General features: G+C 43.6%; 1 long non-coding RNA gene across 1 annotated transcript; it reads right to left on the bottom strand.

Moving 5' to 3' along the window:
• Nucleotides 1-9271: 9271 nt before the first annotated feature.
• LOC128348845 (uncharacterized) lies at nucleotides 9272-23978 on the bottom strand. Its single transcript, XR_008318380.1, has 4 exons — nucleotides 23880-23978; nucleotides 22203-22297; nucleotides 14839-15011; nucleotides 9272-10211 (listed from the first exon to the last, which is right to left on the bottom strand). It is a non-coding gene; the product is annotated as an uncharacterized LOC128348845 (long non-coding RNA).
• Between the last annotated feature and the right edge of the window lie 681 nt (nucleotides 23979-24659).

The following is a 24659-nucleotide window of genomic DNA, read 5'->3' as shown; positions in this document are numbered from 1 at the left end:
TCCCAGCTCTTGACAAACTGAAGACTATTTCCCTAATCCTTACTAATCTTCCCTTCTAACTTTGCACTACTATTTCCTGTCTGTCTTGCAAACTGCGATGACCAAGCCTGTCCCCTGCCCTGCACATAGAAAGAAGTGTGTCAAGAAGAATGCCGGGCTGAATGCTTTTTCCTGGCATGTGACTTTTCTGTGTAGAGCAATATTTTTAGATGAAGGAACACTGAAGTAGTGAAGACCAGAAAAAGATTGGCCAGGTTTGATTCTGCTGCATTGATTCTGCTGCCCTTATGGAACGGAGGAGAAGGTGCTTCTTTGCCTTGGGCAGTAAAACATCTTGGGTCATTCCAGGTCTCGTTCATGACATTACACAAATCATCCATTTTAGTTCACTGATACATTCATTTTTATTCCCCATTGATTCAAGAGGGAAACACCTTCACTTCTGCTCATAACTTCCACCCAATCCTCATTAAATTTGCAGGCATTTGAGGACCCCTCCAAAAGATGATGCCTGTTATATTTCAGAGCCAGTGTGGTGTAGTGGCTAAAGTGCTGGACTAGGACCGTGGAGACCTGAGTTCAAATCCCCATTCAGCCATGATACTTGCTGGGTAACTCTGGGCTACTCTCTCAGCCTAAGCTACTTCACAGGGTTGTTGTGAGGAGAAAGCTTAAGTATGTAGTACACCGCTCTGGGCTGCTTGGAGGAAGAGCAGGATATAAAATGTTTTTTAAAATGTTAAAATGCATAGCAATAAGGGGACCTTTACTACAGGACATGGAGAACAGTGCATCTACTTGAACCATCCCATTGATTTCACTGGGGAATCAGGACCAATTCTCATACCTATAACCTAGCAGTTTTCCAGTCAATCTGTGCAAAATTTTCAGGCATTTAAAGACCCCATTAAGGGATCATGTCTGCAAAACTTCAGAGAGCTACAACAAAGGATACTGATTTTAATACTGAAATGGTTATGCAGATATAGCCCAACTGCTATCTAAACAAATGGTAAATATATAGAACTATTGATTTTTTTTAAGAGTTGGAAGGGATCCTGTCCAACTCCTACTCAGTGCCGGAAACTGCTACAGTAACTGTGGCAGATGGTTGCCCAGTCTCTGTTGGAAGACCTTTGGGGAAGATATGCTTACCACTGCATGAGGCAGACTGTTCCAGTGTCAAACAGCTCTTAATGGTGAGGAAATTCTTCTTAATGTCTAATCTGAATCTGTTTCCTTGTAACTTCAACCCATCAGTTCTAGTGGAGCAAAAGCTTCTCTTGTCTGTTCTGCTCTGTAGTTTGTTGCTTCTTCTATGTGATTGCCCACCAGATATTTAAAGAGAGCGATCATATCTTTCCTTGGGTGAAGAAGAAGAGCTTCTTTTCACCCAGCTCCTAAGACCCACTTCCTTGGTTTTCAGACCCCTCATCATCATTGTTGCCTTCTTCTGAATCCATTTCATTTGATCAATGTCCTTCTTAAAATGTGGGGCCCAGAAGTAGACACAGTATTCCAAGTGAGGTTTGGCTAAAACAGGGTAGAGTAGAACTATTATATGTCATGGGGGCGATTCTCACAATCAACAAAAATCTAGGCAGAGGCTAGCCCGATTTTTGTTGACCGTAAGAACCACTGGGCTCGCAGCAGGTAACCCGCTCGAGAACCCCTGCTAAAAAAGCAGGTTTGCTGAGCCAGCGCTCCAGCAAACCTGCTTTTTAGGCTCGTGAGTAGCCGCGGCGTGGCTTTGCGCCACGCCTACTCATGAGTAGACCCCCGGCCAGGAGGCAAAAAGCTGCCTCCCGGCTCCGGGGGTCTCCCCAGTATGCCCTGTGCACTCGCGCAGGGCATACTGGGGCTTGCGGGGGCCACACGGCCCCCGGTCCCCCCACCCCCCACCGGCTCCGTCACAGAGCCGGCAACCCTGTGGGCAGCCGATCCGGCCACCCAGGGCTCCCTGCCCGCTCATCTGCAGGGAGAGCTGACTTAGCCCGCTCTCCCCGCAGTTGTTACAAAAGCGGGTCTCACAGATCGTGGGACCCGCCTCATGATCTTTTAATGTAGTCTAGGATTGCACTGGCTTTTAAAGCAACGGCATTACCCTGCTTCTTCATGTTCAGCTTGACTTGTGATTTGCTAAGGTATCTTGACCTTTCCACATATACTGCTGCCAAGCCAATTCTCTACCATACTATACTTGTGCATTTTATTGTAGTCACTGACATGCAGGACTTTACATTTGTCTCTGTTGGGTGTCATCTTGTTGTTTTGGTCCAATGCTTGAGCCTGCCTAGATCATTGTGTAGCTTCATTCAGAAGCTATTGCCACGATCAGTAGAAAGAGGGCTAAGGGAGCCTAGTCTGCTTTCTACTGATCATGGGAACCACTGGGCTCATAGGCGAACTTGCAGGTGCTTCCAAGGTGGCTAGCCCACCTAATCCCCCCTCCCCTTAAATGAGGTTAATGGAGCAAGTGCTCAGTTAACCTCGGTTTTTTGCTGTGGCACGCAGCGACACACGAGTGGACCCCTGACCGGGAGGCTGCAGCTAACCCCTTGGCCTCAGGGGTCTTTCCAGAAGCCCCCACACACTCATGGGGGGCATCCTGGAACTTCCGGGGGCTGGGCGACATCTGATCCCTGCAGCCCCCACCAGCTCCGTGATGGAGCCAGCAGTCGTGTGGGCGGCCAATCCAGCTACCCAGGGCTTGGAGGCTGCTCGTGTTCAGGGAGAGTGCACTAAGCCCACTCTCCCCACACAAACCCTCCTGGTGCTTCTCATGAGTCGTGTGAAGCACCTCTCTGTCTTCTAAGGTGTTAGCCACTGCCGCTTGTGTTGTCTGCCTAAAGTGTCCCCTTTACTTCCTCCTCCAAGTCATTTATTAAAATGTTGATTAGCGCCCAGGATATAGGCATGATGTGCCTGTGGCACTATGTGTGATACTTCCCTCCAGGTTAACAAGGAGCCATTAATGAGTACCTATTGGAAACAGTTGTTCAACCAGCTGTGAATCCACCGAAGAGCATCATCATTTAGCAGGATGCTCATATTTTACTATCCTGTCAACAAGGGTATCATGGAAGACTTTGTCAAATGCTTTGCTGAAATCAAGATACACTACATCCACAGCATTGCCATGATCAACAAAACTAGAAATTCTATCAAAAAAGAATATAAGATTTGTCTGGCCTGACTTATTCTTCACAAACCCATACTGGCTCCTGCTAATCACCATATTATCTTCTAAATAAGCTCACAGACAGGCTGCTTAATAATCTGTTCTAGGATCTTGCCAGAAGTCAACATCATTTTAAAATTTTGCTAAAGAGTAAGATTAAAATGAAGTCACACCTACAAAGCATGAAAAACAGTCAATAACGTTAATATCAATTTTGTAACTACATTTCACATTTATAAATGTCTGCCATTATACAGCAAGGATTGGTCAAAATAAAGAGTCTTCCATCTCTTTGTTAAACTAAACGTCTCACTTATTCTTCTAGTATTCCTAGGGATCCATTCTAGGCATCTATTCTTTAAAAACAGGGTAATTATTTTGTCCTTTTCTCTCCTCCTCCCCTTCCCCCATTGACCAGCTTTGCTGCTGTCAATAGGTAAGATATCAAGGCTTGATGTTGCTTAGGTACATTTACTTATTACATTTTTATCCCACCCTTCTTCCAAAGAAGTCCGGGAGTCACACATGGCCACTGCCCACAACAACCTCACAAAAACCCTGTAAGGTAAAGTTAGGCTGAGAATGACTGATCCAAGATCACACTGTGAATGTCATGGTTGAGTGGGGATTTGAACCTCTAACCACTGCACCATGCTGGATCTCACACAATGGCTTGCCTAAGGCCACTGAACTCATGGCAGAGCAAGATGTAATATTTCAAGCACCATTGTTTTAGGGTCCAACTTTGATTCATAATCGGTTATTTTTAAAATAGAACTTGAACCCCCAAATTTTGTATGGCAGAGCAAGTTCGCCACATGTGCAGGTGGTTTGCTACTATCAGCCCACATCTCCAACATGCACAATTAATTATATTCTATGTTTTATTCAGTTTCCTAGGTGTCAAACACCAACAATACACCACCTTATAATTTCCTTTAAATCAACACACATGGAATTTACTGCATCAGTTGTGAAAGTCAGCTTACATTCTGCCTCACTAATTGACATTCCTGTCATTCTTTCCCATTTTTGTTTGAAATTACCATTTTCTGCAATTCCTTCCTTAATAATAGCTGGTAAATTAGTGATAATGATCCCTTTCAGAGTTTGAAAACCTAGTGTTGAACTGATGACTAAATAGTACACTTAGTCATCAATTCAGTAGTAGGTTTTCAGACTCTGAAAGCTGTATTCTGAGAGTTTGGTATATAATTAAACAAGTTGTATAATTCCTTAATTATACAACTAACCCTACTAAGATTTTCTGTGGTTCATCTTATTTTTAGCTCATGCCAATTGATATACTATCCTTTTTTAAAAAAAGGATATCCCAGAATCTTTTTACTCCATAAGATATTAGTTGAAAGTATATAATTAAAATTTTTACAGAAGTTAGTGGTGATGGTGGTGGCGGGTGGGGGGGGGGGGGACGGACCTTAAAACCCCACAGACAAGTGAAGTAGGCTGCCAATGGAAGCAGAAATGTCAATAGTAACCAGGATCAAAGAAGACTTGGAATGTGTGGTTCTTAGATAAAGGTATGTCCAGCAGGGTGGATTGATTTAAATCAAGGTGATTTAAAACACCAAAAAGACCCTCATTTTAAATCATTGATTTCAATCAATACTTCATCTTATATTTCTGATACTTCATCATATATTTCGTAAACAATGGTGCAAATCTGATATTTAAAGCAGGTTAATTTATAACTCAACAGAGCATTTACAATATTTAGGAGGCTATACTTCTTATTTTTTTTAAGATGACTTGATTTGTTTCTCTGTGTAGACCGCCCTGAGCCATTTCTGGAAGGGCGGTATAGAAATTGAATAAATAATAATAATAATAATAATAATAATAATAATAATAATAATAAATTTTACTCATTTAGGAAAGATTATATAATACCTGGTTTTAATGTAATGGATCCCTTTACTTCATTACCTTACTTGTGTCAAGCTGCCCTGGATCTCTTTGTTGCAGTTCCACTGCTTACACTTGACGTATTTTCCTTTTTACCCAGTTTCTACATTTCTACAATTATTCCCAGCTAAGAGGTCTCCTACACCTAGAAGTTATGACAGTTTTTCAGTGGCAGATTGTGAGGCAATCCAGGAAGCTGTGTACTGAATAATGCTTCCCCATCCTCCTCTCATTGTGTTCCTACTTTCTTCCTTATACTGTGTCTCTGTCTTAACTCCTCTGCCTTGGCCTAGCCCCACCACAAAACAACCACCCTACTATCCTAAGAAAAACAGGAGTAGAAACAGAAACTGAAAATCCAGACATTTCCAAAAGCAAGAGCTGTTCGTTGCTGGGCACTGCAGGGCAGCCAAGAGCCATCTTCATGACATGAAACTGAAATGAGAGCCCATGTTTGATTGGTAGGTAACTCAATGTATGTGATAGACAGACAATGGCCAAATTCAGATGTAGGACAAAACTGGAGTTAAATGGGGCCGGGGCAGATTAAGCTCTTTGCTGCCCGTAGGTGGCCAAAGATTTGCCACCCCAGTGGCAAGGTGGGGAGTTAAATCTAATTTTTTACGTTAAAAACACCACCATGCAGCAGTGCGGCAGTGTGGTGGCAGAGAAGGCGGCAATACCCCTCCTTACCCAAGCCCGCCTACCTCCCAAATGATAGCTATCACCTGATTTCGGGCCTTTCTGCACACACATGCGTGGACAGGCTTTTCTGCATAAAGGGGACTGCATGGACTATGGAGTGTAGTTTGTTCTGTGTGGACTGCTTTGACGAGGCGATCCCTCGCAACAGCATCCTAGATCATGACGGGATAGAAACACCCCCACCCGCCCAGGATCGTTTGTCCTCCCTCATATACATACCTTTCCTAGGAAGTCTTCATGTCTCCTTCCCTTTCCTGAATAACAGGGAAATAGTGACTCCCACCCCCGAAATTGTGCTTGTGTGTGACTATTTTGGTGCAGGGCTTTTAGGAGGGCAGTGCTGCCATTGCTGTCAGATGAAGCGCTGGCATGGATTGGGATTTAAAGGTATTTAAACACCATTTCCATGCCTAGAACAGGCGGATCACTCCGAAAATGCCCAATCATGCCTGGCACACCCCCTTCAAGATTGTGGCCAGTTGCCGCTGCTCTGCTGATGCTTTGCCCACAGTCTGATCATGGAGCTTGCTGGGATCAACCTCGGTGGCCAAGCAGCAGGGAGGGGCTCCCCTCCCCTGGAACTGGAGGTTGGTGGAGCGTGGTTGGAAGAACGTCTGTGGTGCAATTTAAAGCTTAAAATTGAAACTGTGGGTTCACTAACTTCTGGTTTCATGCTACATCTGAATTCAGCCATTAATTCATTTTTAGGAGACTGTTGGTGTAGAATATTTGTCATGAGATTTAATTTTAACTATATTAATTTAATGTGATAATTGGAAATTTGGTATTTTATTTACTTTTTAATAAATCATCTTTTAATTTTAAAAATCTGATTTAAATAAAAAACCTGATCTTTTATTTTTACAAAACAATGTTTATCTACTCTGGTATCCAGTCACTCTAGAAGATTCATCCCTTTCTAGAAAATGCTGGTTCTGCTTCCATCACGGGCCCTCCCATTCCATTCAGGATGATATCTCATAACATTTAGCTCCATCTTACAGGGATACAGAGGTATACTGATCTTTACACATTTGGTTGTTTTATTTGAGAAATTAGGAGTTTCTGCATTGTCTCTTCCCTTGCTGCAGCTCTCCATAAAGCAAAGGAACAAAACATAGAACAGGGAAAGGAAGGCATCTGTGTCTAACAGGCTACTCCACCCACTTGCTTGATAGGGTCAGAGGTCAGGCTATGCAGCTTGCACCAAGTAGACTCCATACTGTTCCCTCCAAGAGGAGTTTTGTTTTTATGACTGGCTTGAATTAAGATTGATTTTCCCAGGATTTGCTGCCTCTTCCCATGGGTCTAGCTCCAAATATCCTATGGCTGAAAGTGACATAGACAGCGCTTCTAATTAGCACCTTTATCAGCCTTTGGATATGGCACTCAGAAGCTTGCTTAGGACTGCATTTCTGATGGTTGAGAAAGACTCCTCTCTTAGGTGTGAGGACCTGTACATGCCCCATGGGGTCCATCCATAGCAGTGTTGGATGGGCACTTCAGCTGGCATAGTGGGAAGGAATTAAATCCTCAGTCTCTCTGTGCTGCAGGTTTGGTCTGATTAGGACCACACACACCCCTCCACAAGGCTGCATTTGCCTTTCTTTGTTAAAAAAAAGTGATCTACCACTGTCTTGCCGGGTTTTAGCGTAAAACACACAGTACAAAATGGTTCTTCTGTGGCTACAGAAAAGAAATTATAGAATTGTACAACTGATAACTGTACCAACCTGGATTGAATTATTCAGAGTATTCACTGGCTCCCAGCCCATTTCTGGGACCAATTAAAAATGTTAGTTTTAACCTTTAATGCCCTAAATGGCTTGGAACTGGGTTACCTGAGAGAGAGCACTTTGCCACATATGTCCCAGCTACTCCCCACCAAAAGAAGTGAAGAGGGTGGCTACTAGGACTATGCAAATTCAGATTTGAACATTTGTATTTTTATCTGAAATGAACCTAAATTGGTAAAAATAGTTAAAATCCGAATCTGATTATTTTTATAACAGGATCAGTAAAGTTGGAATTAATTCTGAAATATAAAAATTAATTTTGGAAGTACTTCAGAGTTTCAGAATTAGCACAATGGAATAGGATTTCCCCCCATAGGATTTTTCTCCATAGAGATGAATGGGAAAAAAAATCACAACAAATCATTGGTTGGCCCTAGAGCCTTGAAACCTGCCACACTTATGGGAAAGCAGATTGGGATCATCTGAAGCACATTTGAAGATAATTGATCAATATCCTGATTTTTTGTGAATTTTTAAATTTCTTGTAAAAATGGCTAGAAATTGTGAAATCTGGCTTGTTTCAAGCCAGAACATTACAAAAACTTCTGAAACTGAAGATCCCCCTTGCACCATCTTTCCTTCAGCATGTGGAGGAATCTGCCCTTTGCCTTCATGAAAAGGGGTAACAGCATGCCCCTCCCCCCATTTATATCTCCTGAATGGATGTGCATACCTGCTAACTTGGCACTCCTGCTAACTTGGCAGAGAGACATCTTTTGAAGTGGTGATTCTCTTTATTTAGCAGGGGGAGAGTAACTGGCCCTATTCATCCCCAGCACAGTACCTCCAGTGACTGTTGCTGGTGTCTATCTTATGTTTCTTTTAGATTGTGAGCCCTTTGGGGACAGGGATCCATCTTATTTATTTATTATTTCTCTATGTAAACCACCCTAAGCCATTTTTAGAAGGGCGGTATAGAAATTGAATTAATAATAATAATAATAATAATAATAATAATAATAATAAGAATAAGAAGAAGAAGAAGAAGACTGACTACAAACAAAGGCATGACAAGGTAGCAGGGATGATACACTGGAACATCTGCAAAAAACACAAGCTACCTGCAACCAAAAAATTGGTGGGACAATAAAATAGAAAAAGTTGTAGAAAATGAAGATGCAAAAATTTTATGGGACTTCTGACTACAAACAGACAAACATCTGCCACACAATACACCAGATATAATTGTAGTCGAGAAGAAAGAAAAACAAGTGAAAATAATCGACATAGCAATGCCAGGGGATAGCAGAATAGAAGACAAAGAAATAGAAAAAAATCACCAAATACAAAGATCTACAAATTGCAATTGAAAGGCTGTGGCAGAAAAAGACCCAAATAATCCCAGTGGTCATTGGCGCCCTGGGTGCAGTTCCAAAAGACCTTGAAGAGCACCTCAACACCATAGGGGCCACAGAAATCACCATCAGCCAATTACAAAAAGCAACTTTACTGGGAACAGCCTATATTCTGCGATGATATCTATAATAACAGCAACAACATTGATAATAAAATTTAGCCATCCCAGGTCCTTGGGAAGGACTCGATGTCTGGATAAAACAAACCAGTCAATAACACCTGTCTGACTATGTAAACAACAACAACAACAACAATAATAATAATACAGTTATCAGATCTGGCACACATGAAGTCCACATTGGCAGGACTCTGTGTATTTTGCCTCTAAAGCTATGGGTTAATCCTCTGATTTTTGGTGGATTTTTGAAATGTCTGTCTTCCCCACTGCAGAAGCACACAGTCACTAAAAGAGAAAGTACTTTGAATGTTTCTATTTTTGTGGTTAGAAAGAATTCCTCATGTTCCCTTCCATTCCTTTGAAGTCCATTTAACCCCTTTTAAAGGTCTGCCTCTTTCTGCAATAGAAATGAAAAAAATCAATATAAAATCAAATAAATGTCCTTTCCCCTCCACATTGGGATGAAATGATGGTCTAAGGAGGGCATTCAGATCTAGAATATTTTGTAAAGTACTGCCTTGAAACAAGTCAGGTTTCACAATTTTCATCAATTTTAAGAGAAAATATTCAAAAAAAATCACCCAAAATCAGGAGATTGACCCATAGCTTTGAAAAAGAAATTACACAGAGGCCTGCCAATACCTGCCAGATTTCATAACTGAAACGACTGTACTTGTGTTCTTGTTAAAAGTGAACCTGGGTGCAGATCCCCTCAAATGCAGGATACAAATAGGAAGCATATGTGTGTTGAACACAGTGTGTGAATAACTTTACATGCATACACTGTATACAAATTGTACATGTGCTGAACACCATAGGGCTCTTGTGTGCTGGTATTCCCTCTGGACCCTATGATGGATGCTGAGTGAGCAACTTCCTTCCAAAGTACAGGTGTGGTGTGCGTGTGAGGTGGCCAGGTGCTTCTCAGCTGAATGCATTTGTTCCACAGTATTACAGCCGGCTGTTTCTTTTCTCATGCTTTCCAAAGCTGCTGCAACAGAAGGTTGAGGCAGGCACTTGGGTTGGGTCCAAGCTTTCATGCAGCTCTGCCTCTCCTCTTCTTGGGTTCGCACTGAGCATGGAGCTGGCCTCCCTGCTGTTCTGTTTCCAGCTTTTACAGCCACCCTGCCTGTCAGAACAAATGGCACAACTCAGAAAATAAACTTATCTCATTTGTATGAAAACACAACGCCTCTGGTTAGAACGCTGCACCACTGCTTTTAACAAGGCTTTAAGCCCTCTGATTCAGAACATGTAGGCAGCCTCTGTGTCGCTGAAGCCCAGTCCTCACCTCTTCCCCTTCCATATTTATATTCTTGCTTATATAAACCAGGATGCCAAATGTTGTTCCTGGGAACCCTCTATGGGCTGTAGGAGGATAACTCCCAGCCTCTGGTTATATTCCACAGTTGTGACTTGCTTTCTGAAAGAAAAAGTCAAAGGCCCTTTATTTCAGAGTCCCAAATGTCTGCAATGTGGGCCCATGTCCCTGGCTGCATGTGGGTGTGACTGCAGTCATGTCATGTGTGCTGAACTTTAAGTTTCTGTACTGACTCCCGTTCCCTTTTCACATCACCCTCGCACTTCTAGTCCCTGCCTTTGAAGCACTCACTACTGCTTTGTGCATGGCTATTTACTCTGTTCTTCCTCCTCTCCTTCTTGCTTTCTTCTTCACATCTCACTTCACACCCACTTTCTGTTTTCCTATAGACATGATGAACCTCTGCCTTCCAGAACTGTGTGCTTGGATTTGGTCTTAACAGCTGCTGACTTGGCACATATGAATTCTTGCAGAACAGCTTCCTCAGTACATTGAATGCACTGTGCTGGAAAGAGAGTAGGGAACCTTGAGGAGACCATGCACATTTTTGCACACATTAAAGAAGAGGAAGAGGCTCTAAAGAAGGGCAAGTGAAGCAAAAGCTGGGGAAAGGGACAACACCAGGCCCTATTTTCCTTTCTTTATTTGTTGCTTCCATCAAATACCTGAATGCATGACCTGAATAAAGTTCTTCATGGAAGCAATTCCAAGCACCAAAATGAATCTAGAGCAGCCTGCTCAACTTGGGGCCCCCAACTACAACTCCCATAATCCCCAGGCACAGTGGCCAATAGCCAAGGATTATGGAAATTGTAGGCCAACGTCTGCAGGGAGGCCAAAGTTGAGCAGCCGAGGTTTCCACTGCTTAACCAGTGGGGTGATGTGTCCATTCAGACAAGCTTCCAGTGGCCTCTCCTGACTCCCGCTGCAAAAGGTAGCAGCTGATCATCAGGAATCCTGCTCTTAAGGGTAGGAAATGCAGGGGAAAACCATTCTGAAAGTCAGGAAGATGGAAATACTAAGCCTGAGACCTGGGCTTTTATTTCCATCCCATCCCAAAAGAGGGCTTTGATTTAATCAGGAAAGGAATGGCAAGAAAGGCAGAACACATCACAGACAAGGGAGGGGAATGGGTGGCAAGCTACTCTTGTGCCAGGGTAAGGTTTCCAGGCCAAATGTTTGGCCTCTGGGCCAGTCAGTTTGGGCAGAATTGTTCAATTAAAAGCCAGAATTGGGGGCTGACAGCCAGAAGCCAGAGTAAAAATCAGCATTTTCACTTAATATGCCCATGTGTGTATGTGAGCTCAGTGCACACGTATTAAATAGTTGGGTTGTTGAGTTCCATCACCAGAGCATCATCTCACATGTGAGTACATCAGAGACTGAAAAGTGCATGTCTGTTGCAACCCTCCCCGCCCCCACCCTTCTGCTGAGCCAAGGGAGGCAAGCCTGGCAGGGATACACCCAAGTGGCTACTTAGTGGCAGTAGCAGCTGTGGGGATTGCTCCTTCATTAACAACAGAACTCAACCACAGTCTCAGATCATCATATCTGCCAGCATCAGCAGCAAACGGAGAGCTTTTACTATTAACTAGAAGGAGGCGATTTCCAACCCCATGCAGTGATTCCACTGATTTTGTCATTAAATTTTTTTGTTTAGCTATTAATTTATTAAAATCACATGCATTTTGTTTATTATTTCATTTGTTTTAATTATTCCCATTCATTTTTGCTTCCCATTATTTCCAGTGGGATACCTGCTGCCTGTAACTTCTACATTTCCATCCAATTGTCATATTTTTTAGCTTTCTACTACCTTTCAAGGGATCACACCTGCCAAGATTCAAGTAGTTAGCAAGTGGGCCTCCATTTTACAGGCAATTAACCTATGTGTCCATGTACTTTTCTGACTTACTACCTATAGTAACTACTACTTTGCTGTAATGAATTCTGGTCAAAACCCCTTCCGTTTAAATCAAGAGTTACGTAGGGATGTGTGAAAGGATTCAAATTTGAACCCGTTCGACATTGAACATGGCTGTTTTGATGGTTCTGTGTGGAACCACCCCCAAAACGAATCAGCCCCTGTTCGGTCCGATCTCGGACCAAACAACCTCCAGTTCAGGTTCGGGGGTTTGTTAAAAAAAATTGACCCAGGCCATGCAGAGCCCCATTGAGCATGTGTGGTGGCCTCCAAAATGCCTACTGCCATGGTGGACAGGCCCAGAATGGGCCAAAGACTGCCTGAACCTGAATACCCATTTGGAATTAAATGGAGGCAGTGGTGGGAGGGGGAACCTCTGGAGACACACAAACACACACACAGAGCTATGCAGAGGCACCACCCTGGACTGGGTGATGGTGAGTTTAATTACATTTAAAAACCTGAACCCAAACCGAACCTGGGAGGGCGGGGTCCGGGGGTGGCAACATAGAACATGCCCAGTCTGGTTCAAGTCTGGTCTGGACTTGAACCGAACTGGGCAACCTGGTTTTGTGCACACCCCAAGAGAAAGGAGGAAGTGGCTAAATTCTCAAAACATCAGACTTGCACTGCACAGCATTAACCTCTACAAACTGAACTGCCAAAAGGAGAAATTAAAAATATGTTTTTGGTGAGGGGTGGGGGAAAGAAGTGTCTGGTTTGAAGCAAACATTTAAAACTGCTATAACTCAATTTATCAGAATTTTCAGACATTTGATCAGGTTATACCCCTCACAAGGTACATCCTCAATGCTCAATTTCCCAAGAACAGGGCAAATTACCATCATTTTATAATGCAGGGGTAAGCAACCTTTCAGTAGTGGTGTGCCAAATACTTATTTACTTACTTATTACTTATTCATTTACTTATTTATTGTTTATTTTATTTATTTAGTACTTATTTATTTACTTCATAAATACATTCATGGCAGCTTACAACAAAATTAATTAAAAGACAGAGTAAAGCAGAATAAAAATGTACTTCAATTTTAAATTTGTTATTTAAGATTATTTTCTAACTTACTTAAATTTTAAATTATTTTAATTTATTTAAGGTTTTGCATGCCAGTAATACATTTTAACTTGGGTCTCTTTATACATAGAGACCTATATATAATTCTATATAGGATAGATATATTCTAAATATATTTAAATCTAAATATTCTAAATATAATTAAAACTACTTTTGTATATAAAGTAAATAATGTTTAATAAGCTTAATTTTTAAATAAATTAAAACACAGATCTTACTTTACATAGACAGACAACGTGCAAACTGTCAAATAGCTGTCAAATAAGCCTGTGCACTCCTTGCATGCTTCTGAGACCTGCCAAAGTCGATTCCTGCCTTTTCATCCTGTCTCCCCACATTGGAGCCTGCCTTCTTGTCCTCCAGCCCAGCATTGGAGGGCACCAGCCATATCCAGCCATGCCTCCTTGTTCCCCCCAGTCACCTGGCGATGAGCACACTCATCCCTGCCTCACCATGTCACAGGTGGACCCGCTGCTCGACTCAAAGGGTGTGAGGCCTGCCCTGCATGGTCAACTGATTGGCAGCAAGGACCACTCTACCTTGGGAGATTGAGTCTATCTTTGAGTTGGGCAGTGGGTCCAGTGAGGATTTGGAGTGACACTCAAAATAATATTGCGTGCTGCTTCTGGCACACATTCCCTAGGTTGCTGACCTCTGATATAATGAATAGAATTTTCAGGCTTCATGATGATAAGATACTGGAAAACCCACCTATTCCTCTATAACAGAGGAATAGACAGGGACTCTTCTACCTATATAAAAAAAGAGCCTACCAGGCTGGCACACACACCATCTCACAGAGACTAGACCAGGGCCAGTTCCTGGTTATAGGGAACCATCAGAAACATGCCTTTGGTAGAGAACCCATGCTCCTCTCCCCACCCCCACCCCCGGGCCTGTCAGCACAATTCTCCCCACCCTTCTGTCAAGAGCAGGGGGTGAGCTAATGGGGTGGAGATGGTGGGTTGTGATCTCTCTCTCTCCCTCCCCCCACTTCTCTGGCATTGAGGGAAGAATTGGGTCCTTTGGTGCTGCCCAGATACAGCCACTGTTCCCTCTGCCCACTTGCCTGTTCGTTCTCTCTCTCTCTCTCTCTCTCTCTCTCTCATTCTCCCCCCCCCCCGTAGTGCAGCAGGAAGGTAGTGCAGCAGAAGGTCCTACTAGGCCACAGCTTCTAGACGGAGAGTGCTGGTATGCAAGTGCACAGAAGTGGTGGTTCAGGCAAGAAGCAGCCACTGCATTCTCTCACTTTTTCAAGGGGGGGGGGGTGACTGGGGGGGGGAAAGCATCTGTGCTCTAGGAGGTGTGTGGTGAGCCCCGTCTTTTCTGGCAGGCAAGTGATTTGAGGCAGTGGTGCTCATACCTTACAACCACCAGTCATTTGCCCATTTTCAGTTGCCTGTGCCACCTTCTCTTACCCTTGATGACCTTTGACCACGTTCTCTGACCCTAAGAAGACCTATCAGAATGCTGGACACTTGCTAAAATCTGCTTGAAGCTGTAAACTATCCAGTCTTTATCTCAGTCTTCCTTTCTATGAACTCTCTCTGCCTTCCCTGCAACTGCCATCCGATCTGTTCTTATTGGGCTGCTAAGAGAAAACAAATGAATGTATGGTCATTCTGAACTGATTCATGCCTCTGGCATCTGCTGCTTTACTAGTAGTAAAGGAAACAAATGGGCTCCATTTGTTTTAACTTTTCATTCATTATGAAATGAATGCACACCCCTACTCTGCTTCTGCTAGAATTCACTGGACTTTGCCCTCTGACTGGTTCTCAGGCTCCACTCCCCCAGCTCTACCCAGGTACCAACATTTTTGAAATAATAAGAACATAAGAACAACACTGCTGGATTTAGTCAAAGGCCTATCTAGTCCAGCATCCTGTTTCTCACAGTGGCCCACCAGATGCCTCTAGGAAGCCCACAGGCAAGAGGTGAGAGTATGCCCTCTCTCCTGCTGTTGCTCCCCTGCAGCTGGTATTCAGAGGCTGGAAGTGACCTATAGCCCTCAGACTAGTAGCCATTGATGGGCCTGTCCTCCATGATTTATCCAAGCCCCTTTTAAAACCATCTGAGCTAGTGGCCATCACCATAGGAACATAGGAAGCTGCCATATACTAAGTCAGACCATTGGTCTATCTAGCTCAGTATTGTCTTCACAGACTGGCAGCAGCTTCTCCAAGGTTGCAGGCAGGAATCTCTCTCAGCCCTATCTTGGAGAAGCCTGGGAGGGAACTTGGAACCTTCTTGCTGTTCCCAGAGCGGCTCCATCCCCTGAGGGGAATATCTTACAGTGCTCACACTTCTAGTCTCCCATTCATATGCAACCAGGGTGGACCCTGCTTAGCTATGGGGACAAGTCATGCTTGCTACCACAAGACCAGCACTCCTTACCATACCCCGTGGCAGAGAATTCCATAGATTAATAATGTGTTGTATGAAAAAGTACTTCCTTTTGTCAGTCCTAAATTTCCTGGCCTTCAGTTTCCTGGTTTTAGTGTTGTGAGAGAAGGAGAAAAAATTATCTCTGGCCACTCTCTCTACTCCATGCATAATTTTATACACTTCTATCATGTCTCCCTGTAGTCGCCTCTTTTCCAAACTAAAAAGCCCCAGATGCTGTAGCCTTACCTCATAAGGAAGGTGCTCTAGGCCCCTGATCATATTGGTTGCCCTCTTCTGCACCTTTTCCAGTGCTACAATGTCTTTCTTAAGATATGGTAACCAGAACTGTACTCAGTACTCCAAATGTGGCTGCACTATAGATTTGTATAAGGGCATGATGATATTAGCATTTTTATTTTCAGTCCCCTTCCTAATGATCCCTAGCATGGAATTTGCCTTTTTCACAGCTGCCATGCACTGAGTTGACACTTTCAACAAGCTGTATACCATGACTCCAAGAGCTCTCTACTTGAAAGTCACTGCACTCTTACTGAAGCAGCTTGTCCTGAGTCTGCCAACAGTACCCCTCTATGTGATTTGGAGTTGCAGGCTTGCAACCTCCATCTTGGATACCTGAGCTCACAGAATCATGAACTCTGCACATGCCCATATATATTATTTGGTCTCTTGGCACAAGCAAACATGGGGCTACACTGCCCAAGGTTAGAAGAACAAAGGACTGTAGCGAGTCCCCCCTGCCATAGTATCTTTTGTAAAAAGGAGGAGCTAGTAAGCAGGCCCAGATCAAAGAGACTTTCAGAAGAGAAATAACACACTCCCTTCTTTGGCAATGGGATTAGCTTTGCTAATTGCTCCTATAGCAACTCAGATAAGCATGGCATACTCCCAGCCTCCTATCACTATGTTAATCTGCTGGCAAGGACCCAAAGACAGGATAGTTAACAGGAAAAGGAAATGTATCTCTCTCTCTCAGGAAGAGATGTACTGGTCCCAGATAAAGCTATTGGGCCCACCCATTCAGTATTCCATGCACACCTCTCTCGACCAGCCATTCCATCTTTTCTTTCTTAAAGATCACACCCACTTGATTGTTTTGTGAAAATGTGAACATCTTTGTGGGATGTGAGTTTTAGTCCCTGCAGTCAGGGAGTGTGACTTTTGCATTGCCCCATGGCATGATTTTGCCTATTTGTACTCCTGACCCAAGCATATAGGCAGGAGGGAAAACAGATGAAACAGGACGGAAAACACTACAGAGAACTCTGAGAAGTACCCTGGAGAACAGAACAGCTCTGGACCTATCCTGGAATCAAACGCTATCCTGGTTCCCTAGTTTGTGAGTGGAAATCCTGCACCACTTGCCTTTTCTTCTTTCTGCTTTGACACTGTGAGGAAATCTACAGACACACTCCAAGCTGCAAGTGCACCCAACGCACCAGCGGTTCGGGACTTGTAATACTAACTGTCTATCCCTTTGAAATTCCTCACTTCCTTCTCTTTCCTCTTTAAGTCTACATCTGGGACCTTTCTCAAGTAAAGCCTTACACTGATTTATTGACAATTAAAACGCTTCTACGTGAGACTCTAGTTAAGATGTTATTGCCTCCTCATGTTGCCTAACCATTTTTTTTAATCTTTCTGTACCCTTATTATCCCTAAACAAATCTTATTGTACCTTATTTCTGTCTCATCAGAAATTTTCTAGACCAAAACTTTTCACAAATTGATCCTGTAATGAACTGTTCCATATAGTCTCACTGATTCCACACCCTAGTCCAAAAGGACCCCTGGAGTGTTTAGCCAGCACCCCAGAACAGTTTCATCAACAATCTCCATCAGTGTATATGTGAAGTTGGGTTTTTTGCCCTAATACATATCACTTTGCATTCGCTTACATTGAACCACATTTGCCATTTTGTCGCCCACTCTCCCAGTTTGAGAGATCCTTTGGGAGCTCCTTACAATCTGTTTTGGATTTCACTACCCTAAATAGTGTAGTGTCATCTGCAAATTTGGCCACTTCGCTGCTCACCATAACTTCTAGGTCATTTATGAATAAGTTAAAAAGCACTGGTCTCAATACAGATCCCTTGGGGACCCCACTTTTTACTTTCCTCCACTGTGAAAACTGTCCATTTATTGTGAAAACTGTCCCTCTGTTTCCTGTCCTTCGACCAGTTACCAATCCACACATGAACCTGTCCCCTTATCCCATGACTGCTAGGTTTGCCCAAGAAGGAACTTTATGGGGAACTTTGTCAAAATCTTTTTGGAAGTCCATGTGTCAACCAGATCATCTTTATCCATATGCCTGTTGACACTCTCAAAGAACTCCAAAAGATTAGTGAGGCAAGACCTGCCCTTGCAAAAGACATGCTGGTTCTCCTTCATCAAGGCCTGTTCTTCTATATGTTTGACAACTTTGTCCTTAAGTATGCTTTCCATCATTTTACCCGGCAAAGAAGTTAAGTTAACTGGCCTGTAGTTTCCTGGATCCGCCCTGGATCCCATTTTGAAAATTGGAGCTACATTAGCTATTTTCCATTCCTCTGATACAGAGCCTGATTGTATGGACAAGTTACATATTTTCACTAGGAGATCAGCAATTTCACATTTGAGTTCCTTCAGAACTCTTGTGTGGATGCCATCTGGCCCTGGCCATTAGTTAATTTTTAGTTTTTCAAATCAGTTTAGAACATCCTCTCTCTGGGCCTCAAATTAGTCCAGTTCTTCAGTCTCCAAGCCTGAGAAGCTCAGTTCCAGAGCAGGTATATGGTCGGTATCCTCTGCTGTGAAGACGGATTCAAAGAACTCATTCAGCTTCTCTGCAATCTCATTATCCTCCTTAATAATCCCTTTCACGCCTTCATCATCTAAGGGTCCAACTGCCTCCCTGGCACATTTTCTGCTTGTAATATATTTAAAGAAGTTTTTGTTATTCCTATATATATTTTCCTAGCTATATGCTCCTCAAACTCTCTTTTTGAATCCTTTATTGCCTCCTTGCATTTCTTCCAAAAGTGGAAGGCCAGTCCAAATGAAGAGAACAGAAAGGAACACAAACTCTGGCAAAAGAAATGCAAGGTGACAATAAGGGAGGTGAAAAGAAAGTTTGAGGAACATTTTGCCAAAAGTATCAAGGGGAATAAAAACTTCTTTAAATACATCAGAAACAGGAAACCTGCCAGGGAGGCGGTTGGACCATTAGACAATGAGGGAGTGAAAGAGATTATTAAGGAGGATATGGAGGTTGCAGAGAAGCTAAATGAGTTCTTTGTGTTCATCTTCACAGCAGAGGATATTGAGCCTATACCTGTTCCTGAACCAGGCTTCTCTGGGATGGAGGCTAAAGAACTGAGTCAGATAGAAGTGACAAGAGATGATGTTCTAAACTGTCTGGAAAAACTGAAAACTAGCAAATCGCCCAGGGCTGGATGGCATCCATCCAAGAGCCCTCAAAGAACTCAAATATGAAATTGCCAACCTCCTTGCTAAAATATATAACTTATCCCTGCAATCAGGCTCTGTACCAGAGGACTGGAGAGCAGCAAATGTAACACCGATTTTCAAAAAGGGATCCAGGGGCGATCCGGGAAATTACAGGCTGATTAGCTTAACGTCCATTCCAGGCAAATCGATGGAAAGCATTCTCAAGGATAAAATTGTAAAGCACGTAGAAGAACAGGCCCTGCTGGGAGTGAACCAGCATGGCTTCCGCAAAGGTAAATCTTGCCTCACCAACCTTTTGGACTTCTTTGAAAGTGTCAACAAGTGTATGGATCAAGATGATCCAGTTGACATAGTCTACCTGGACTTCCAAAAAGCTTTTGACAAAGTTCCTCATCAAAGACTCCTGAGGAAACCTGGCGGTCATGGGATAAAGGGACAAGTACATGTGTGGATTGCTAACTGGTTGAAAGACAGGAAACAGAGGGTAGATAGAAATGGAGAGTTTTCACAATAGAGGGAAGTAAGAAGTGGGGTCCCCCAGGGATCTATACTGGGACCGCTGCTTTTAAATGTATTCATAAATGATCTAGAAGTTGGGATAAGCAGCGAGATGGCCAAATTTGCAGATGATACCAAACTCTTTATCCAAAACGGATTGTGAGGAGCTCCAAAAGGATCTCTCCAGACTGGGGGAGTGGGTGACAAAGTGGCAAATGCGGTTCAGTGTTGGCAAGTGTAAAGTGATGCACATTTGGACGAAAAACCCCAACTTCAAGTATACACTGATGGGATCTGAGCTGTCAGTGACAGACCAGGAGAGGGATCTTGGGGTCGTGGTGGACAGCTCGTTGAAAGTGTTGACTCAATGTGCGGCAGCTGTGAAAAAGGCCAATTCCATGCTAGGGATCATTAGGAAGGGGGTTGAAAATAAAACTGCTAATATTATAATGCTCTTATACAAAACTCTGGTGCGACCACACTTGGAGTACTGTGTACAATTCTGGTCACCACATTTTAAAAAGGACACTGTAGAACTGGAGATGGTGCAGAAGAGGGCAACCAAGATGATCAGGGACCTAGAGCACCTTTCTTATGAAGCAAGATTACAACACCTGGGGCTTTTTAGTTTAGAAAAAAGATGACTGCGGGGAGACATGATAGAGGTCTATAAAATCATGCATGGTGTGGAGAAAGTGGATAGAGATAAATTCTTCTCCCTCTCACCTAACACTAGAACCAGCTGTCATCCCATGAAATTGATTCCCGGGAATTCTAGGACCAACAAACGGAAGTACTTTTTCACACAATGCATAATCCACTCGTGGAATTCTCTGCCACAAGATGTGGTGACAGCCAACAACCTGGATGGCTTTAAGGAAGGTTTGGATAACTTCATGGAGGAGAGGTCTATCAACGGCTACTAGTTGGGAGGACTGTGGGCCACCTCCAGCCTCAAAGGCAGGATGCCTCTGAGTACCAGTTGCAGGGGAGTAACAGCAGGAGAGAGGGCATGCCTTCAACTCCTTCTTGTGGCTTCCAGCGGCATCTGGTGGGCCACTGTGCGAAACAGGATGCTGGACTAGATGGGCCTTGGGCCTGATCCAGCAGGGCTGTTCTTATGTTCTTTTACCAGAGTTTATGTTCCTTTCCAGTCACAGGTGGCAACCTAGGAAAGGGAGCTGTGGTACACAGAGAGCTGGTCTTGAAGTGGAGACCTCAAGACTGGTGGAGAGCCAGTCTTGAAGTAGTGAGAATAAATTGTCCCCTTTGTTAAGCAGAGCTCATCTCAATTTGCATTTGGATGGGTGACTACATGTGAGCACTGATTACTCTAAGACAATCCCCTTAGGAGATGAGGCCTTAGCTCAGTGATAGAGCATTTGTTTGCGTGGAGCAGGTTCCAGCTTCAATTCCTGGCAGCATCTCCAGGCAGGGCTGGGAAAGACTCCCGCCTGAGACCTTGGAGAGCCACTGCCAGTCACTCTGAAGTTTGTCATTGTTCATTTGATCTCATGCTTTTACCTGCCACTCCTCAAACTCATTATTTTCTTCCTGTCACCCAATCACTTCTGCTTCCTTGAACCACACTGACCGAGTGCCTATGTTGTCCAACAGACTTGTTTCTTTCTCTCGCTCCTATTCCTGCCAACAATATGCAGCTTCTTTTCCTTTGGCTCACCATGAGCCTTTCTACTCACATAGGCACAGGCCTGTAACCAGCCTCAAAATTGCAGAAGTCAGGGGAGGCCAGTTATAAAATGTTCAGTGAAAACAGTCAGGGAGGAAAGTAATTTTTTGGTGTGGCAGGTACACACCATGCCACCAGCTGGCTATGGGCCTGCATAGGGGTCTCCCCATTCCTTGGTCGTTTCCTCAAACCTTTGTCTCCACCAATTCTTGCCTTCGATTTCTGTTACCTCAGTTCCCTAATGGCTCTACCTCAGGGCTCCCTGCCCCTTTTCTCTGCCTCATGGGATCTCCTCTCTCTCATCCTGCCCACCTCACCAGCGGAGCTCCTTCTGTCCTTTAAACTAGTGTGTCCTTCAAGGGCATTTGACTTCTCCCTTTCCCCAGAGATGGCTGCCTGTGAACATTTGACACTGCCACTTTTATCCTCTCCACTCTTAGGAAGTTTGTGAGCATTCTATATTCAGTATATCAGTGCAGTCAATAGGCAGCAGAGACCTAACTGCTGCCATGGCCATACACAACCTCTCAGAATGTTATAATATAGGTTGTTAGGTTTAAAAAGGACCCAAGGGTCATTTAGACAATCCCCAGTCAGGCTATCTTGACCGCAAATGATCCCTAGCCTCTGTGGCAATTCCAGTGATGAACCCACTGTTATGGAATTAGGAAGCTTTTCTTTCAAAGACCCCTACATCTTATTGCAGTTTACAACCAACCCCCACTGGTTCTTTACCTGTCTTGAGTCAACAGAGAGTTCCTCCTTCTCCTCTCAATGGGTGTCGCATTCTTGTACAGACTATGTCAGTTCTGCAAGTCTGGGACATGAATCTGTGATGGAGGGGGAAGGTGAGAGAAACAAGTGGAAGATGAGTGGGTGGGGCCACGGTGCCTAAGCTAGCATGTTCTTTGCCATGCATGATCTTTGATAAAACCATGGAAGGAGATGCCACAAGTAGTCACGAAAGTTGGTGTGATTTGGTTCTTGCTCTGTGAGTCACTCTGGCACCCCCCCCCCCTTCCTCAGGCAATGAAAAGCCGCCACCAAAACAAGGAGAAAAGAAAGCCTAAAAGGGTGAAGAAGGATTTTCATTATGAAGTTAATTAGCTTCTGAGCCAAGCTGCACCTTTTCAAGAGGAGGAATTAGAGGGATTTAATTGCTTTATCAGCCTTCTCTTTGATTTTCAGCAATCAGGCCGATTCCATTTAATTTAACTGCCACAGATGAGAAGAAAATTGATGCACTCACCTGCCTTGGAGCAGAAAAGAGAAAGAGAGGGAGAGAGAGAGAAAGAGAGGGAAGGAAGGAGAGTCAAGAAATTGGCAGATTAATGAAAACCAACAGCATTTGCTCCCAGTTGGAAATGATGTGCCTTGCCCCGAGGTGTTGGGATCTGTGCGTATGTTGCTGCAGTGAGGTGCACAGTGATGCGAGACCCATCTTAATGGTGGCAATGGGGGGAAACAGGGGGTTTCTCTGCCCTCAGGAAGCAGGGGAATGTATTCTCAAGAAGGTCGGGGGCCAGCTAATGAAACTATACAAGGAAGGAGAGGAAGAGCAGTGCCTCTTGCGGGGCTCAGGAGCCAGGAGGCCACAACGTCCTAGTTAAGTTTTGGCTGGTTCTCCACTTGGGGGTTGTCATCCCAACCCTTCAAACATCAGTGGGACTCTGTTCCATATCAGGAAGCCTGGCATCACAGCCTGTCTCTTGACTAGTTGCAAGATGGTTGTCATAGGCCTTCTCACACAAATCCTACTTACTTTGATTTACAGTTGCTCCATTCCATATGTTCATAGAGTACCATGCATGGGGACATGGACCTCGAAGGATCCAAGGCCACAGAGTCCAATCTCTCCATCAGCACATGCCCACCCGTCACTAGCTTTCCTTCCCCAATCCTTCTCTTTCTGGCGTGTTTCATTAGGGGCATTATGGCAGAATGAGGGGATCAGCTATCCAAGATTTATTTGCATTTATAGCCCATAGGAAGAGGGAAGATAAAGGAACAACATGGAAGTAACTGGAGGACAGGAAATAGGAAGCACACCACTCTGGGGGCTGAATTAGCTCCCATCCCTTCTGTGTTCCCAAATTCCTTTAATTTCCCCCACTTAAGTGAATAGCTTTCATTCAGTCCTGTTGGAAAAGGTGAAGTGCTTTGCTTAGGAGCTATCCTAAAATAAGGATGGATGATTTGCTAATGAATAATAGGGTGTCTCTGGGCATCTGCAGATAGTATCCTGAACTCACCACCAAATAATCACAGCTTTCCTCTCAGACTTTTGAGACTGAGGCCTTAAGGTCAGAAGATCCCATTTCCCTGACAAGTGTGAGACCCAGGAAAAATGAGGGAAGGTATGACCCAAGGGTTGGGAGAAAGAGGGTTATAATATTTTATCCTTACGTGCACCTTTCAACAGATCCAGGAGCAGACTTCTCAGCTCTTGACTAGATTACATTCTGCAGCAGATCCTTTGTTCATTCCTCAGCTATCTCTCCATCATCTCATCAAATCAATAACATTCTGTCTGAGTTTATGTTAGAAATCTCAGTTATATACTCAAGAGCACACCCTCCCAATTACAGAGAGAGATGATTTGTTGCATATAGCATGGGTTACATATGCTAATTACATACTCTCAGTTTGTGTATTCTTAAACTGTACAGTCTATGTTGCTCCCCAGAGTTGTTGGTGTTATACTTTATTTTGAATATTAAAGGGCCTTCTTATCATCACTTATGAAAACACCTTGAGAAAGAAGATTACATGAATCCATTCTAATACTCAAGCAATTTTTTCTCTGAACTCAAAATGATTATTTTTTCAGACTGTCAATGTATTCTCATTCTGTGTACAGCACTGTGCACATAGATGTAGCAGTAGTAGTAGTAGTAGTAAATAAAATAATATTGGTTTGATAAAAAGACAATACAAGAACCAAATATGCTAAGTGACTTTTAACAGGGGCTGAGGGGCTTCAATTAATAGTATACATATTTAATGAACATGTTTTTTAATTTGACTCAGATCTTTGCATCTTAGGGTTGGATGGTCATCAACACTGAGCTCCAAGATCAAGGTAGCCCCTCTCCCTCTCACTATCACCTCCTGCAGATTTATCCATAATCAGATAGCAGGAATGAATGAAGGATACTGAGGAAGAGGTCAGGGAAGGGCCGAGCTCATGTG

Source organism: Hemicordylus capensis, chromosome 3, assembly GCF_027244095.1.
Source record: "Hemicordylus capensis ecotype Gifberg chromosome 3, rHemCap1.1.pri, whole genome shotgun sequence".
Lineage (NCBI taxonomy): Eukaryota > Metazoa > Chordata > Lepidosauria > Squamata > Cordylidae > Hemicordylus > Hemicordylus capensis.
Note: the sequence above shows the minus strand (reverse complement) of the source record. Positions and strands in the feature narration are given on the sequence as shown.